At 49.5% G+C, this 18,434-nt stretch overlaps 1 protein-coding gene across 3 annotated transcripts in view; it reads right to left on the reverse strand.

Annotated features, from left to right (window-relative positions):
- Positions 1 to 18,434, reverse strand: part of LOC119453987 (uncharacterized) — a 117,580-nt gene that overhangs the window by 68,179 nt on the left and 30,967 nt on the right. Inside the window, exon 1 of one of the 3 annotated variants that reach the window (XM_049667473.1) lies at positions 10,329 to 10,682. The exons of the other annotated variants lie outside the window; for them this stretch is intronic. The gene's annotated coding sequence lies outside the window, so the exon portion shown is untranslated. Of the gene's footprint in view, positions 1 to 10,328; positions 10,683 to 18,434 lie in introns of those variants that run through there. 3 annotated transcript variants of the gene reach the window in all.

Raw genomic sequence — 18,434 nt, forward strand, 5'->3', positions numbered from 1 at the left:
CCTTTGCCACGTTTGTCTGCTGGGGGGCGCCGCCGGTTGCGACTCGCGAGTTGTGGTGGTAATGGCGGACGACATGAATGGCTTGGCTAGTTCGGCAAAGCGTGCGGCATTGGTTCTGCTACTCGATAGCGACAGCTCCGAGTTAGAAAGCTCAAGTTCCGACACGAGTGATTTCTCGAATAGTGACAGCGACGCTGAAACTGCCGCGGAATTCGACAGGATCTTCCGCATTCTCCCGAAGAGGTCCAAACTTGTCGGCTAGACACCTATCATGTTTGTCCGCATCCTGTGTGCTCACCATTGTAAACAAAAGCTGCTGCACGCTTGGCGAGATATCCATTCCACAATTTTAAGCAGCAGGTGAACAGCGCTGAACAGACAAGTGACCGGTGCGGCGGTGCTGGGAGCAAACAGCCGAAGGGAATGGCAACACGCATAGTATGCTGGGTAAATCGGCGCCCGAAGGATAGAACTTCCGCTTCCGCCTGGCTCCGGCGGCGCAGGTTGTGTTCCACTCGCGGATTTGGAGGCGTTGCTCTACGCCAGAGTCGAGTGCTCGCTCGCGGAGCCCGTTGGCTGCTCCGGCTCCGCCATTGGAATTCAACATAAGCTCTACTTGCGAAATTGCCGCGGAGTACGTCTGATCCGCGCTTAGTTAATTTTCTCTCGAGAGTGCTCTTGAAGATTGCATACATGCACGCACACCGCGGCCACCGCCGCCCTGCATGGCGAGCAATCGTTCTTTACGCCGGAGGAACATCGCGCTAATCCCTCGAGACGACCGCAGGAGTGCGTGTTGAACGCGACGTCGCTATAGCTAAGCCTGCGGGTATTTTGCCTACACGTGCTTGCCGATGAGAAGCACAGCGCGTCGCCGTGTTCCCGCTGCGTGCACCGCGGCCCGAGTGCCGTTTTTTTTCCCCTCTTTTGGCGCTGCGTTGCGACACGCGAGGGAAACGTGTCACGTGTTGGGGTTCGGTCCGGTCTCGACCACGAGGGAGAAAATTTGTGCGTCCCTCTCTCGCGGTTGTGCATATAACGTGAGAACACGGATGTCGTGGCACGGGCAGGCAGCGTTTCTCGGCGTCGGCCGCTCGCGGCAAACCGGTTGGGTCGGCGAGGCCCGACCGGCCAGCGACGCGTGCCGCTCGCAGCACTCGTGCGTGCCGGCGGCGGGAGCACTGGACCCCGGCGCTGTGCGTTTCGCCGTCCTTCGTCGGCACCACGCGCCGGAAGAAACACGGGCGAATTAAGCGCGAGGCTCCCTGCGTGTGGCGCTGCACGAGAAATGTTGCTTCCGCTGGCGGATCCACAGGGATGGCCCTATATAGACCCCGACCTCTCTCTCTCGAGGCATGCAGGCATATTTTTTATATGCGCGACTCGTTCTATAGGCATATATACGGGGTGTTCCAGCGAACGCTTTCAAAAAATTTTAAAGGTTGCCTGCGGCAGATAGCGCAATTCTAGTTCGTGAGTTGGTCTACTCGAAGAGGCGGACATTACATGCGCAAAAGATTGAAATGCATAATCGACTAATTAACGAAAAAATTACCAATTAAGTTTTTTAACTAATCACTTCGTGGCCCATATTGCAATTTATAAATTCTAGCCGCGGAGTTCGCAAGGCGCATACACTTGGAACGAATTCTCACGATGACACCAGTTTCGAGATAATATTTCCCGAACTTTGCGGAGAAATGCATTGGCGTTCAAATTACTTAACAAAACGTTGTTTTATGCATTGAAGCCCAAAGTAACTCTGGCCGGATTTCTCGCCGCTATTATATCCGCGCAGGTATTGCACACACGAGACTATTACAAAAGCGCGCTGATAGACGCTACCTTATTACAGAAGAGACAGGAGAAAAAAAGGTGATTTATGTATATGGCGAGAATTATCTGCCCTGCTGTTCAGAATGTTTCAGATATCATTAGTATTTACCGATCGCTGTAGCCGCAAGGCACCGATAAGAGTTTCGCCATATATTTTACTTGATCGAAGAAGTGCCAAGGTTGCGCTGAGCAACGGCTTGTGTGCAGTCAGTTCGGTAGTTGGCATGATTCGCGAAGTCAGCAGTAAAATATAAGAAGTAACGATTAAGTCTTCAACAAAACGATGGGGCGTGGGCACGGTCGTCTACATATGCTGGCGACATATACAGCAGTGTATGATGACAGTCGCTTCTCACGCGACACCGCAGAAAAGCCGCGTGCATTACCAGCTGCAAGCCCACACGCAGTTTCACTTCTGAACTTGGCGGGTTTCGGCACGTGTGTGGGCTCACAGGGAAACTGAATCGGCAACGTCCCCTCGAGTCAGCACAGCTGCGCTTACACAGAAGCCGAGATACACGCCGCCACGCGGCAGTGCCCGTCGGCGAAGCGCGACGGCGCACAAGGCGCGCACGTCTGTCGACTCCGTTCGACGGACGATGTATTCGAAGCGAGAATTGGTCCGATCAAACAGTTGCAACAGTCCAGGACAGGCAGGTGTTCCGTCTTTCTTTCTCAGACCATATACCATTCAAGGACCAACCAGCGCAACTGCGTATATACTGCCAAGGTAGGCGTCGTGGCCACTCCAAGAAAGGTGAACCAAGCAGCGCATGCGTGCTTCGTTATAAACGAGACGATGCCGCGTGCTGCAAGATGACTTCCCGCCATGCCGTTGCACAGCTACAAGAATTTTATACTAGCACACAGACAGGCTCTTCTTCGGCAAAATCGAAAGGTCAGGTTTCAGAAAGCGCGCCCCAAGCACAATTCCGACAACTTCACTGAGAGGGCCATTCCCGAACGATATCGATTGAGAACGCGGACAGAAATATTGTGAGCGCAAGGAGGCGATCGGAGCACAAAGTCAAAACCGCATATGAGGAAACGCAAACACTGAGCACACGTGCAGAAACACGAGACAGCTCGAAATGCTAAAGGCATCGAACAGTGGCAGCCTCTACATGTTTTACGCTAAAGACCTGATCGTTACTTGACCCTCGGCTTCCGAGAATCACGGCCTCTGAGATCTCGGAGGCCACCACAGGAAACCAGCAGTGATGGCTAGTTCTGCTGCATGCTCAGCTCGCGGGTTCCCTTTCAGGCCGCAGCGTGGCAGGTGCATATTAAATGCACCCTGGGTGGTCAAACTTAATCCGGAGGCCGTTATCCACAACGGCGTATTTCGTACATTAAAGGGACACTAAAGGAAAGTCGACATGGCCTGTTAAAATACCATTCCAGAAACCTCGCAGCGTTTGTTTCGTGTCAAGAAAAATGCTTATTGTGTCTGAAGGGTCCGCGCATAGCTTTAGCGCAATTCAAATCGCCCGCCAACGAGCGGGGGAGTGGTGACGTTGCATACGCCATCACCGCCCTTTGCTGCCATCGGTGAGTAAAATGGCGCCCGAGAGACGGCGCTACGGTTTTCTACGCAAAACGCAAACGCACGGCCGCTGCAGCTGCTCTTGGTGAACTGGCGTGGACCGTTCGGGAATCCCGCGACATCACATGGACGTGACATTCTCTGCTACTTGCAGGTTGTGTGAGTTTCACGAGCCAGCAAAGCCAGTGCACCAATATACGTGATAACGAAACTACTGAAACGTGAAAGCGCGGGCGGCGCATTGTGGAGAAAACGTTACCTTTCGACCGCCTGCGTCATTGTCGAGGCTAACGTCAATGAGTTCCCTTTTTCTAAATATCGAACAGAACTGTACAAGTAAGCTTTTTCTTTCGTCTTACAATGTCCTTACAATGACATTTTATTGCGATCTGGTTGAGTAGTAGTGACATAATGAGGAGTGCCTTCGTCATCTGGCTAGTACTTGAATGTCCCTGGTCTCTCTAATCGTGCCTCGCATTTACCTCAATTTCTCGATTACTAAAGCTCTGTTCGCGAAAATCTTGACGCCTTTGACGCTCTCGAAAGCTAATCTATCACTAGCTTGACTTAATATTTTCCTTTAGTGTCCCTTTCATCATCACCATCAGCCTATATTTATGTCCACTGCAAGTGTCCCTTTAAACCTAGCCAATTAACCACATGCACGCGTTGAAGGCCGCTTGTTGCACACCAGCGAGACGAGTGATGGACCTCATCTGGTGTCCCTATATATACTTCTTGCAGACCGTCTTTCCTCCATCTATACCTCCACTCTTGAATTACGCACACGAGTTATCCATTTTTTGTTGCGTTACTTCATAGCAAAGTGGGACGACACGGGAGTATGTCGCATATAGCCCAGACAACGAAAGTCTCAGAATGGTCACTACGGAATACAGATGTTTACACAGACGTGACTTGAGAAACACGGTGTGTCGCTATACGTTGCTCGGATGCTAATCGCAGTGTATGCCACTGACAGTCATCGTTAGATTATATAGTTCTGCCGCGGCCTAACCCGGCGAACCGCTGAGTGGACACGATGGGGGGAGCACGGCGTGCGTGCTTGCACGAGGAAAGTTCGGCAAGAATGAGACGAGCATTGCACGTAAGACGACGAAAAAAAAAAAAAAAACAATGGACGATGTCGCGGCGAGCAACAGCTGGGAAAGCTGTCCACGCTTTCTTTTGTTACTGCTAGCTACCGAAAAAACGGTTTTGGTATACGGCCAGCGAAGGCCGAAGCATGTACGCCAGACACGTTTCGTCGCCGTGTTACAGCGAGACGGCACAGCATCGGTTGAACGCACGTCGGTGCTGCATGTGCCCGAAGTATATAAGCCGCACTCATTCGGTGCTCTCAACCGCGAAGCGCGCCTTGTATGCGGGCCTAAATGAGCTCTCGAATGAATGGCGCGTTAAGCGCAGGCGGGGAACACGCGCGATACACGCGCTACGCGAAAGTTCCGAGAAAAAGGCCGAAGGCGCAGTGAGTGCGCACGCCCTAGTGGACAAACATCGCCACGGGAACATAAAAAAAAAGAAGAAGAAAAGGAAAAAAAAAAAAAAAAGATTGATTCGCCGCGAGCGCAACACACGAGGCGGGGCGGAGCAGCTAGCGGTCCCCCGCCCACGGTACATATAACGAAGCGCCCACGCGCACAGGCCTGTTGCCTCGGAGACAAAGAAGGCGCAGCGAGGGAAAAGAAGACGGCGTGAAATGTGAGGTACGCCAACGGCGCAAGCTCACGCAAGCAAGCCAACTAAACTGCACTGTGCTCAGAATAAATGATGCCTAAAGAACATGGCGGCCGTGACGTGTTTCCGGCTATCCCGATCCGCCTCCGAGATCCGCTTCTATTAGTCAAACGGAGCCGAAGCTGCGGAAAAAGCGAAGATACGGGGTGGGTGGGGGGGGGGGGGGGGGGGTTCACTGTAGTGTCCTGAACAGACAAGACGGGGCTAAAGACTGCGACGCTCTGAGGTTTACGCTGCTGGTTAGGGCAGGCGCCGATGCAGTCCCACAACACGAGCCCGCACACCCGAGACAGCGCGCAAGGCGCCCCCGCGAAATCCTGAAAATAGGCTCCGGTGCGAGGAGGGTGCGCGAGGCCAAAAGAACGACGCGCTTTCTTTCCGAAGAGACACACGCGGGCCACTGCAGCAGCACGCACCGCCAAGGAGCTCCCTCGCACGCCACGTTTAAAACGAAAGTCGGGGGCCAACTACTAATTTCTTCCGATTCAAGCACGCGTGAAACGTAGAAACGCTCTCGTTAAGGCTCATTCACACTAGGCCGACACGGCAACGATTTTGGCCGTTGCCAACTGTTGGCGACAGCGTTTTCCACAGCGTTTTCTACATCGCTGGCCACAGCGTTTTCCGTCCTGTAAACTGATCCCGTCATCAGTCGGCATGTAGACCAAAACGTTGTCGTGTGGGCGTAGTGTGAATCAGCCTTAGACGACCACCAAGCCGATTTGAATATAATGTATTACATTTTAGAGAGAATGTTCATTTATACCGACTGTAGGCAGCTATATTTCTTCAATTAAAAAAAAAATGCCCGAAATCAGAAAGTTCAAAAAAGAAATTGAAACGCGACGTTTTCAAATCCCTAACTTAGCACCAAAAACAGATATGCTAGTTTTGTAAACTGTATTGCAACCTGAAGCGGACAAATGCGATATACGAGTTTACAGCATATACGTGAAATTGTGACAATTTATACGAGGGTTTTTCAAAAAATCATGCGCCTGGATCAGTGGCTTATTACAGGGGTACAATACATCACGTCTGTCCGCTTCAGATGTTTCAACAGCTCCAGTTTACGTAGTTATATCGTTTCTTAATGCTAAGTTACAGAGTCGACATGCTTATTTTTCTAAATTTTCCGATCATCAACCATTAAAAAAAGAAGATATTGGTGGTCTAAATCAAAAACATGCTCCGTTACACTTCGACTTTTTGTTTTAAATGCGACAAACCTCATCATATTTAGACAGACAAAGCGGAATACTTGAAACCGCAAGTACGAATCTTATCCTCGTATTCAGAAATGCATCTTAACTTGAAGCCCACGCTTGGATTGATTTAAATGACGCCTGTCGTGAACTCACCAAACGAAACGCACTGAGCGTATATTTGGAACCGTTCACGCCAGGCGTCATTTATATCAAGACAAACATGGGCTTCAAGTTGTTAAGATGCATTTCTGGATACGGGGGTTAGACAAATCCACGTATTAACCGTCATTCCATGGCATCTGAACGATTGCATCGCCAGATTTCCCTCTAGTAATTTCCCATGGCCTCTGAGATCCGGTCGCGCCACCATGTTTTAGTCCTGTAGAGTGGATGCGAAATTCTTAACCATTTCCAAACAGCAGTGTTCTGCCGCGCGTTGGACGATATGGCATGCCGCTTCCGGCTTGGATGTAGACTACACCCGGATATATCGAATCTGAAGGGGATCACAAAAAAGTTCGATATATAAGTAATTCGATATATATCAAATAAAAATGTATGCACAAGTTTTCAAGAGGATTTTACAGCTGTTCCATATACACAATAATGCGTTATATGTGGGTTCGGTATATCCAGGTTCGACTGTATATAGTCGTGACATTTTCATGATTACAGTTTTCGCCAAAAGACGCGTTCTGTGCCGAGCGGTGACCAGCCCTGCGGTGGTCGGATCGCGCGGTTTCGCGAGAAATTATATATATAGAGAGAGAGAATAAACTTTATTAAAAAACTCCGGTCCGGGTTCGTCCGCTTTGTTCTAGTTGTCTGCCAAGCCAAGCCAAGACGCACGGCATGATCAGCTCAATCATGGCTTGTCCGTAGTAGGGCGAAGAGTCCGCCAGCCAGGAGACTATATATATGGTTTCACGCAGGTGTCGCAAGCTATACGCGCTGGTCGATTAGACCGAGAGAGAAATTGACCGATAGATCCACGCGCTTGGCTCCACTGTATAAGTGAAGGAAACAGAACAGACGTCGACTAAGGTGACGAAATTATTATTATTCAATGCGAGGCATTCTCTGCCTCATTCTTGACACTTTGCGCCATGCAGGTAGGTTGCTGTCTCGCCTCGCTTTAATGAAGAGAAAATATTGCGTGACCGATGATGGAATGGAACTTCTGCCGACGAGCACATCCGCGTTTAATAAAGCAATGAATGGGGCTAGTTGGTGGACATTCGTGATTGTGTTGCGCTTAGGCGGAAGAAGTAAAGAACGAATATGTTTCGTTCTTTGGTTCTTCCGCCTGTGTCTAAGCGCAACACAATCATGTAGCACATCGGCCTGGTGCTCTAACCCCTAGGCCACGCTCGCACTCATATTTCTCGCGTTCCAAACGCAACCAGCTCACCGAAACACTCGGGGCATGCGCTGCCACGCGCCGCTTCCTTACTCGTGACAGGTCGCGCTTTGAGGCGCCGTGTAAGAAGCTGCACGGCCTTCGGGACCGGCCCACTTTCCTCGTCTCTCGCTTACTATCGTCCACTACCCACGCAGAACCCAACAATCGTCACGTCGTAATGCTCTCGTCGAACGACGTATATCGTGCCTAAATTTGCTGTCATACGATCGTTTTCGGCGCGGTCATCGTCGTGCTGCGGCTGTCGTCACACACACGTACTCCACACACACACACAACTATACTCAATTTTCACGAACACGTTGGTCCACCTGGTATCGTTTTACGGAACGCCGAATAATGCTCGACCGCGGCGGCCGCATTTCGATGGAGGCGAAAATGCAAAAACGCCCGTGTGCTTGTGTTGTAGTGCACGAGAACCCCAGGTGGTCGAAATTAATCCGGAGCCCTCCACTACGGCGTGCCTCATAATCAGAACTGGTTTTGGCACGTAAAACCTCAGAAAGGAGAACGAAAATTGCTGGATATCCAGATACTTGCAAAATGCTTCGCGTAACAACGATTCACACAGTGCGTGGGATCTGCACTCTCTCTCTCTCTTTCTCTCTCATGTTTCTTTCTCCTCTTTTTTAACAATTGACAGCGCACGAGAAAAGTGTGAATCAGAGCCTCTATCTCGAGTCGCTACGCATCGAGAAAACCGCACCAACTTTCGATCGGAACGACGGAGATTTTGACCCGATCCCAGCACGCACGGTCGGGTGCTCAATCGCGTTTAAACCTCGCCCCCTATATACCCGTTTCCCTTCACTGTGAACAATTAAGGGTCCCGTGTGGTAGCCAAATTAAATGTCAAGTTTTCTTCACCTTGGTCGGCGCCTATTCTGCTTTCGTTACGGTTCTAGCTTGCCGGCCATGCAGACAAGATTTCGTCATACTCTCACTGTAGTCACAGCTGTGACGTACGTCCAGGGGATCCTGCTGGACCGATCTGATGGGCATCATTCCGAAAGTCGATCTGATTTAATTCGCGCCGACCAGGTCGTTCTTGGCGCTGCCATAACGCGATTGTCGAGTCACCAAAGCCCTCGAGAGACTTTCGTCATCGTGGATACTTTAGTTCGACATAATCATCGCAGCGCGCGCAAACATTTAGACGAACAGAAAAGAGTCGAACGCTCCGTCTCTTTTTCCGTCCTTTTTCCGCGCTACGATTCGTTATGATGCTTTCATCATTTCAACAACGACATTTTCGAGCGACAGCTTCGACGGCCAAAGCGACACCGATTGTGAGGTCTAAGCAACATTGTGTCGACATTGCATTTGTTCGGTTCCAAATTTTAACGAGCTGTGACACGCATGCATATACAGGCGGTCGCGACTTGGTTAAAACCTATATCGGCTCAACGAGACGACAGCTCAACATAACAGCACATGAAAAAAAAAAAAGAGTAAAAAAAAAAGTTGCAACGCATTTACGCCACTGCTGTGCGCGCGTCACGTTCACAAACGCGCACTATCCACGGGTGAGCAGCGCTGGCCCTCGATGCGTGAAATAGCTTGCCCCTATATGCATAAAAGTTTGGCAAGAAGAAAGAATATACCACGAGGAAAGACAGAAACCACTGCCACCTTTAAATACGACTGGGGAAATCACGGGAAAACCAGCTCAGTAAAATACAGGGCTCCAGGGGCTCGCTACTGCTATACGATGAAAACAGCGGAGGCGACAGCCCATATATGAAGTCCTCGCGCTGTTGAGTCCAAAGTATACGATTTCCTCCAATTTGCCCGCTGTCCACGACGGCACTCAGACCTCGGCTCGAGCTCTCTGCGTGTGTTTTGGGCGAAGCTTATCTATCGCACGACAACCGACTGGGTGCTTCAGCATGGCCATCACAGATGTGAGACGAGGGGGCCGGTATAATGTATAAGGATTCTCTATATACCTTTCTTATCATTCGCCGTTTACGGCTGGCCGACCGCGGTGAAAACGGGCGCGGAGCGCCGCTCGCACCATTGACGAAGCGTCATTTAAAGGAATAGCATTGTACTACAGAATCGGAATATACAATATACCGGCCGAGCTGCATGCTTTGCGATACGACAGCGTCTACAGCATCACATGGGGAGTGCGTCCGGCGCTCTTCGTTCGCCCAATTTTATTAACAAATATCTCGACAGCGTATGACTCCTTTAACCCCACAAAGCCCAATGTGTAATTTCTGACACGCTGAATTTGATGCTTAAAATCTCTGCTTTAAACGCTGGAAACCTAATTAGAGCCCACACTAGCGTTTCTCATATGCCAAAGGGAGTTATCAGTAATAAATATTTCTGCAAATCAAGTCGCAATATTGCCGCTGCAATATGGTTCTCGAAACAATCTTTCCTCATCCCTCTTCTCCCGACACGTCCCCGACTGTGCCTCCCACGGCTGCGGTCGTTTCCAGAACGAACCCGTCACTCCACGCGCACACATATGCTACCACCGAGCACTTTACGCACGACTGCAAGCACTCTCTCCCTGAGCAGCACACCGGGGCAAAGGTATACTCACAACACCGAGCGGATGCGCCTCAATACACGAGCGCCAGTGGTCGATCCCTGTTATCATCGAGGGGTATAAACAACAACAAACTGGCCGCGCAGCGTCGCTGCCCTCGCGACTGCTGTCCGTCGAGTATGGAGCCGCGCGCACACAGGGTTCCGGCCCTGCGCGCGTTTCGCAACATCTGCGCGGTGCGCCTCCCCCTCGCTCGCGCGGGCCCCGAGTTGCCGCCCACGAGTGTCCGCCGCAATTCCTCGCTGTCCGCTTCCCTATATACGGGCGGAGCGAGCATGCGCTGTAGCCCCCCGTCGCATGGTTACGACACGTCACACGCGCGCCGACGGTGACGTCACGCGTACATGTACGCGAAGAACGACGCCGCCACGTGATCACGGTGTCGTCAAACAAAATCGATTCCTCCTTCGTCGTACACAGATTCGCCCGCGTTTCTTTTTTACCATTGTTTTCCCATTGCGCCGAGAAACGACGGCGGTCGCGAATAGTGGACAAGGGGCGCGACGGGCCAGTGTGTTTTGAAACGCGTGCGGCGTGAGCCAAGGGAAAGAAAAGATAAAAAGAAAAAGCCACGGCATCTCGACGCGTAAGCCAATAGCGCGAAAACGAAGAAAGGTGGATTCTACGAAACAATCTGTCGAGCGAAAGCACGCAACGCAGAAAAAATAAATAAATAAACAACGAGAGAGAGAGAGAGAGGGAAAAAACAAAAACAGATTGCAGCGGATGACATTCAGCGAATGACATTCATGTAATCCGGTTCCCATTTGTCCCCGATACTAATGCAAAGCCAAGCCTTCGTATTTGTTTTTTTTTTTTTTTTTTTTTTTTTTGCTACGTACGTCTATTGACACCTTCCAGCAATCAAGCGCCGGTGTAGGCTGTCCTTCCGACAAGTCGAAAATATATCCCGTTTCGTCACCGGCACGGGAAGTGCACGGGATGCTGATGGGAGAGCAGTCGAGGAACACCGCGTGATGCTGGTTTTGCAGAGGATAGCAACAGGCGGTTTTTATTTATTTATTTATTTATTTATTTATTTATTTATTTATTTATTTATTTATTTATTTATTTATTTATAAATACTGCGATCTTAAGCAAGATCTTAGCAGCGTGGTACACGAAATTTTACATACAAAAGAAAATAAGTACAAAAATTGGGAACTGCACTCAAAAGTTTCTTCACACAAGCGCTTCACATAAGCGCAAAAACAAGCGCAAGAACAAGCGCAAAAACAAGCGCTTCACACAAGCGAACAGATAAAAGGGGAAAAAAAAAAAAGACGGAAAGAGAAACGTTACTTCAGCGATTTTCTAATCAAACAGTGAAACAGTGCTATCACTAACAATTTCAGCAACTGCAAAATGATTTTTATTAAAGATTAGTCTCGAAAAGTGATAATGAGTCCTGTGTTACAGTTTTATCGGCCAGCTTATTCCAATCTACTATTGTTCTAGGAAAAAATGAATACTTGAAGCAGTTTACACGTGTTGTAAATGGAGTTACAGATAGTGAGTGTCGCTGTCTTGTAGCATAACCTGTTGTATAGGCGATAATGTGAGACGTGTCGATGTTGTAATGACCATTTATTATTTGGTAAAAGAATTTTAAACGACATACACGATTTCTAGCACTTATAGAAGGCAAGCCGCTCCGAGATAAAAGGTTAGTAACAGAACTACGCCCATATGTATTGTAGATGAATCGGACTGCTTTTTTCTGGAAGCTTTCTAGCTTTTCAATATCGCTTTTAGTGAACGGGTCCCATATAACTACAGCATATTCTAAAACGGGGCGGACGAGTGTTTTGTATGCCAATAGACGTACTGCTGGTGTGGAGGATTTTAATACGCGTCTTAGAAAAAACAATTTGCGGCGACAGTTCGCTATTACTGTGTCAAGGTGCTTTGACCAGGAAAGATCCTTTGTTATGTACAAGCCAAGATACTTATATTGCGTTACCTCGGACAAAAAAGCGTTGTCTGTGCCATAGCGATATAGCAGTGGCTTCTTTTTTAAAGTTATCCGCATATATACTGTTTTTTCGAAATTAATGCACATTTGCCATTGTTTACACCACTGAACTACCTTATTAAAGTCCCTGTTTAACCTGAGTTGGTCTTCTTCCGTTGTTATTTCATTGTACAGAACGCAGTCATCAGCATAAAGCCTGATTTTAACAGAGAGGTTAGTGACAATATCATTTATATATATCAAAAAGAAAAGGGGGCCAAGAACGGATCCCTGTGGGACGCCGGAATTGACAGCAGCAATATCAGAGGTTGTTTTATTTACAGTAACAAACTGATGGCGTTTTGTAAGGTAGGCTTTGATCCATGCTAATATTTGATGATTTAGATTGGAATAGATAGATAGAATAGATAGATAGATAGATAGATAGATAGATAGATAGATAGATAGATAGATAGATAGATAGATAGATAGATAGATAGATAGATAGATAGATAGATGGTACAAAGAATCGGCATGATCGAACGTACAAGGGAAGGAGAGTGAAAAAAAAAAAAAAGAATAGAGTTGCAGAGAGACATCTTGCCGCGCCCGAGTTCCCCGTGTCAGAAAACGCGCACGGCCCTGCTGCGCACATTGTGGCCTTCACCCTCGGCATCGGGGGGAAAACAAAGGAGACGAGGTCCTCGTGTCACACAAGGCCACGAGAAAGAAGGTGAATATACGCTTCCTCTCAAGGAAGGAACCCTCGGAGAACGGAAGGGAGGGACAGGAGAAAAGGGAGCGCAGGCGCGGCACCTGCCCTCCCGCCGCCGCCGCCAGCGCAGCCGCCGTGCCACGTGGTCCGGGGCAAACGGGAAGTAACATCGATCAGGGGACGAGACCCGCCGGGGGAAAAATACGGGAAAGGCTCCGTGCGAATGCGCAAGGACGCGGCCGCGGGAAGGCGACCTGCGAGAGGCCATATGGGACCGGGGTCCTCCGCTGCGCACGCCGCGCTGAGCGCCATCAACGCTTTCAGTCGCCACGCTGGGCCTTTCGGCCCTTTACGTTATTATACAACAGCGAAGCTGTAAACGCCTATAGGCTGAAACACTCGTGGTCCGACCACAGAAACCCTCCGGCGGAAATAAACCTATCGAAAATTGGCTTGGAAGGATACGAATGTATGGCTAACATGATGATAGGTCATGACATAAATAACATCACATGTTTGTCAGTTACGTCACGATTAACGATAATAAAATCGCGTGTGGCGCATATGCGGGTATGAGCCAGGGACAAGAAAGAAGGAAATCACGTGTGACTCACACCGGGACTGCACATTTCAGCTTCGCTGGTTTACCATCTGTACGGGACGCTTGGGCGGTGAAATTTTTATTCCTTTTTCGAAGGCCGCGACACAGTGGAAGAGGTGTCAACCATTCAGGGCCTGTATTTACAAAAACGTTCTTACACTAGAATTGTTCGTAAGAGCAAATGTCAACCAATCATGATGCCGGACAGAGTGTTAGCGAAGACGACCGGACAATGGCGAAGATAACTTACGAAATAAAATCTATATGAATTCTGTCCCCGATTAGTTCTAGTTTTACTTCAAATTATAGGCGGGGTGCTGATCTGCGCGAGCTGGTTATTCGGAGTGAACTTGTTTTAGAGCCGACAGACACAAGAAGCGGCACGTGTTACAAGAAGCGCTTCGTGTGTCCCTTTCTTGTCTGTCAAAGCTAAAACAAGTTCAAGTTGGGTGTGCTCAGGTTCAAGAAGCGAGAACAAGGCAACTAAAGCTGAAAACGCGCAAGAGAGAAGGCTGAACTTGCAAGCGATAAAACCATTGATAAGTTCCTGCAATGCGAGACGATCTAGTAGGCAGATGACAGCTATCATGCTCTACGCATTAGCTATACGTAACTATACTTTATAGCCATGCACCTTAACGTATCGCAATTACAGGTAATAGACTCGAGAGCTTCGATGAATACTGCTGCTGTAGGAACGACATATATGACATGGCTTGCTTACACGGGAGATGTATGGGAGGGCAGATTTTAGTCAGCGTTCCGTGTTCCCTTGCATACTGTTCACGACAGTACGTCATAGAAGCGCTAAATGCCGCTACGGCCTAAAATGGTAAACCATCCAACAGGTCACATGACAGAGAAAGGAGAATTCCTAGTATACCACTGCTATAGAAGGCATTCGCCAGCATCCTACGAGTACTTCCGAGAGACGCACTCTAAAGTGCGTTATATATAGCGTATAAAGTCATGAACCGTTCGTTGCAACTCCGATCTTCATCCGAAATGCACCAACGCGAGGTGTCGCTTCGGTGCTAGTTGTGGTTGGCAGCTGCCTTCGCGAGATCTCATTTAGCGCTAATAGCTGACAGAGCTGCATGTTATGGCTGCGCGGCTGCCAAAAGAACACCGCCTATGTTTATTGTGCCCCTGTCCTCGATTTATTGACTATGACTGTTCAATATACACTGCAGCGACTAGCAGGCGATCGCCCACTTTTCGTGCAGACGCTGCTGGAACGTGGTCGCCAACGATCATCGTACCAGAAGGCAGTGAACGCACTTTTGGGCTCTTTGATAACGACTGGCTTGGACGAGCATATCTTTGCGTGGTGCCGTCCGCGCGCGCGCGTTCATACATTCACTGCGTCCTCTCTCTCTCTCTCTCGCTCATCTTTCTATTCCCTTTCCCCCACGTAGGATAGCCAACCAGACTCTAACTTCTGCCCGCTACACCTCATGTCGACAAAGCCGGCCTGGCCTAACGTTGACCTTCTCCTTACGTTCACACTCCCGACATATCGCGCGCTCGGCGCATGCAGTTACATTGGGTCAGGACAAACCACGCCATATCTGAACAACAACGCAGACGTCGGCGGCCCGTTCGCGAGCGCTTTGCTTCGATGTTCGACACATGGCAGACCAACATATAGGCCAGCTTCGATCACACGCGGGAAAACCAAGGATGACGCAGGAAAGGTCAGAACTGCTCTCGCTCGATACGGAGGGAAAAGTTTCCCACAACCCCGCGCGCGCGTCATCTTCCGACCGCCGCAAGCGCGTGCCCAACGCCCAGGATATAACGCCGAGAATCGGGTTTTTAAGAGCCCACATGGCACACATGCATGGAGGAAGGAAAAAAGTTAGAAGAGAGCATGACGTCACGCAGCCAGCCTTGGCAAGCGAACGCTCCGTGACGCCACTCCCATATGCTCATTGTCGGCCCAACTCTTGGGTCGAGATCACGGGGCAGAAATGGAGATTTGCCGAGACGTTTGGTGCCCGGTGGTTTTTTAATCTAATGCCCACTTGTTCGGGGGGCTGCCGCAGCGCTGCATGCAGAGCGGGAGTCCTAAAATTTACCGCGCGTTCAGACGTGAATACCACGTGTCGGGCCGACAGGCTTGGCTTCAATCGCGTTGCGCGATGCTGCCTCCTAACTTTTTCCTTCCTCCATGCACGCATGCCTCTGCATATAGTGCAGACCATCGCGCAAGTGCTTCAGTCGTCTAAGCCGCACAAGCAGCTAGCACGTTTTGGAGCGGAATTAAAAGCGATTCTGTCGGCGAACCGCCTCGATCTCCCGAGATCTCCGCCAGCGTTGCGCTGTATATTATAACTCACTCGCGAGCGGACATGCACGGCGCATTATATACTCTATAGGCAGCGAATGTGTTGCGGTCGTCTGCTGTGACACCTGTATACGCGACACGATCGGTCAACGGGCACCTGGCCGCTGTCAGCCACGCACACCTGACTCGGCGAAATGGCACGGACGTGTGCGCGGACGACTTCCCGCCGCGAGGTGCGGTACACAAAGCACCACGGGAAACGGATACCGCCGAGGTGCTTCCGAAACGAAAAGCGGAGGGCAGAAGCTGTATGCGATATAACAAAGCAGTGCGACAGGTGGCCTCGTCTCTTGACCTGCATGCATGTCGGCCGGTGTATGTATGTACGCTCTCTCGATGAGTCAGGACGCGACCACGGAATCACCATAGAGGGAAACTCTGGCGCTCTATAGTGCCTTTACGGGAGCTGCAAGTACGGAGGTTACGAAGTACTGAATGTAGGCTAGGAATGCAGGTTCTACATTCAGCAGAATGTAGGACGGAGGTTAGGACAGCATGGGAATATACATCAATATGCCTATACAGTTCATCGTTCCCGCTTCAGACGTCTTTGTGACTTTGCAAATTGAGTATTTTCAACGAAATATTGCCCCTACATAATGCAACGATTCGCAATAATTATACGCTTATGGACAGCGACTAATTGCCTTGCTGTGTTGAAATGGTGTGAGTGCTTAGAAAGATAAAGCGTAATAAGTAACGTCACAAGAACGCTTGAAGCCACACGCACAAAGATGAGACAAATCCACGTATACACCTACCCATCACCCCCGTACATTAATATAACTGAGGGATCGCCGCGCCAGAGTCAGTAGTTCTTGTAGATAACTCTATGGAGCTTTTGAAATTTCCTCCCTGTTGACAAACGCGAAATAAATGCACAGGAAAGAACATTTATCGCCGGCCCGGTACCGAGGGGTAAGCGCTGAATACTCGCCGCGGTACGCAAAGGGTTTGCAGCTTGCACGGCTCGGTCCGACAAAATGCGCGTGTCACGTGCGCTAGGTGGCCCGGATGCGCGCCTTCGCCCAACGACGCATGCGCGCAAGAAACCCCTAAGAACAGCGCACACCTTACAACACGAGGCCAATGTGTGAGGTGGCAGATCGGTGTGGCGATTGCGCAACGCAGCCTGGGGTTCTTAATACAGTCGAACCCAACCGGCCTACGCGCTAAAGCAGTTGGATAAGTATACGTATAATTTGATATACTCAAGCTCGTCTCTAACGAACTTAGGCTTCCGCGATGCGTTCGTCATACACGGATTTGTTATCTTCAGCGGATAAAACAGGAAAGGAAGGAATCGGTTTAATATAAAAACAAAGCTACAAGTAGTAGGCAGTGAGTTTTGCATGTGCCTCGAACTCCGACTCAGCGTCACTAAGAATGGCATTCGTGCACGATGTGCGAGCTGTTATGAGAGAGTTACTATTACATACATTATAGCATGGTGTCGGTCAGTGGCACGGCCTATAGCGCTGCACGCGGCACTGTGCACGAGACGAGCCCGACAGACGTTTGTCAATCTATATCCACTCCCGCAAAGCGGCCTTGGCATGGCGATATTCTGCGCTTGAAACGGAAACATCGTTGGCTCTATCCATACAATTTCCTACGCATACTACTGAACGGTATTGTGACGCTATAGCGTCGATACGGGTGCTACGAGCATGGGAATAATACACAGATATGTCCTTCTGGCTTCAAACGGCTTCGCGAGCAAGTCATTTTTAACAGAATACTGCGTTATAAAAGGGACCACTCGCAATGACTGTGTACGATCACAGAGCAATATTGCCTCCTGCGTTTGGAAAGATAGGATTGCTTCACAATTTCGGCCAATAAAGGCGGGTAAAGCGTGTAAACAAAGCCGCAAGAACGCTGGATGCCACCAAGAACTAATATTAGACAATTCCAAACACTAACCATCATTCCCGTATAGTAGCTGAATCGCAGCAGCTGTGCTGGAGTTCCCTCTAGTAATTTTTGTAGGAAACTCTATGGTTATATCTCCACAGACGGGGGTGCTACTTTGGACACTGTCAAATTCCGCCATATATCCGGCCGCAGTGGCCGCATTTCGATAGGGGCGAAATGCAACACGTGGTCCGTGCATTGCGTGAGAACCCCAGGCGGTCAAAATTAATCCAGAGTACGCCACTACGGCGTGCCTCATAATCATATCCTGGTTGTGGCACGTACAACCTCAGCAATGTCTTCTATTTTTAATTTCCGCCATGTTGTCGAATTCGCCATTTCTTCGATACGACGCTACAGAAACAGACGAACGCTGAATGACACCAAGAACACGAGCGCCGACTCGCATCAAAAATAAATTTGTATTTGAATGGCGAACTTTTCCTTGTTTGTTTAACCCCGTGCGAGTATATATTGTCCTGTCTTTTGCGAATAAACTTAGGTAGATAGTTGGTGCTTGTATTCTTAGTATCATTCAGTGTCCGTGTCTTTCTGTGGCGCCG

This window comes from Dermacentor silvarum, chromosome 5 (genome assembly GCF_013339745.2).
Source record: "Dermacentor silvarum isolate Dsil-2018 chromosome 5, BIME_Dsil_1.4, whole genome shotgun sequence".
Lineage (NCBI taxonomy): Eukaryota > Metazoa > Arthropoda > Arachnida > Ixodida > Ixodidae > Dermacentor > Dermacentor silvarum.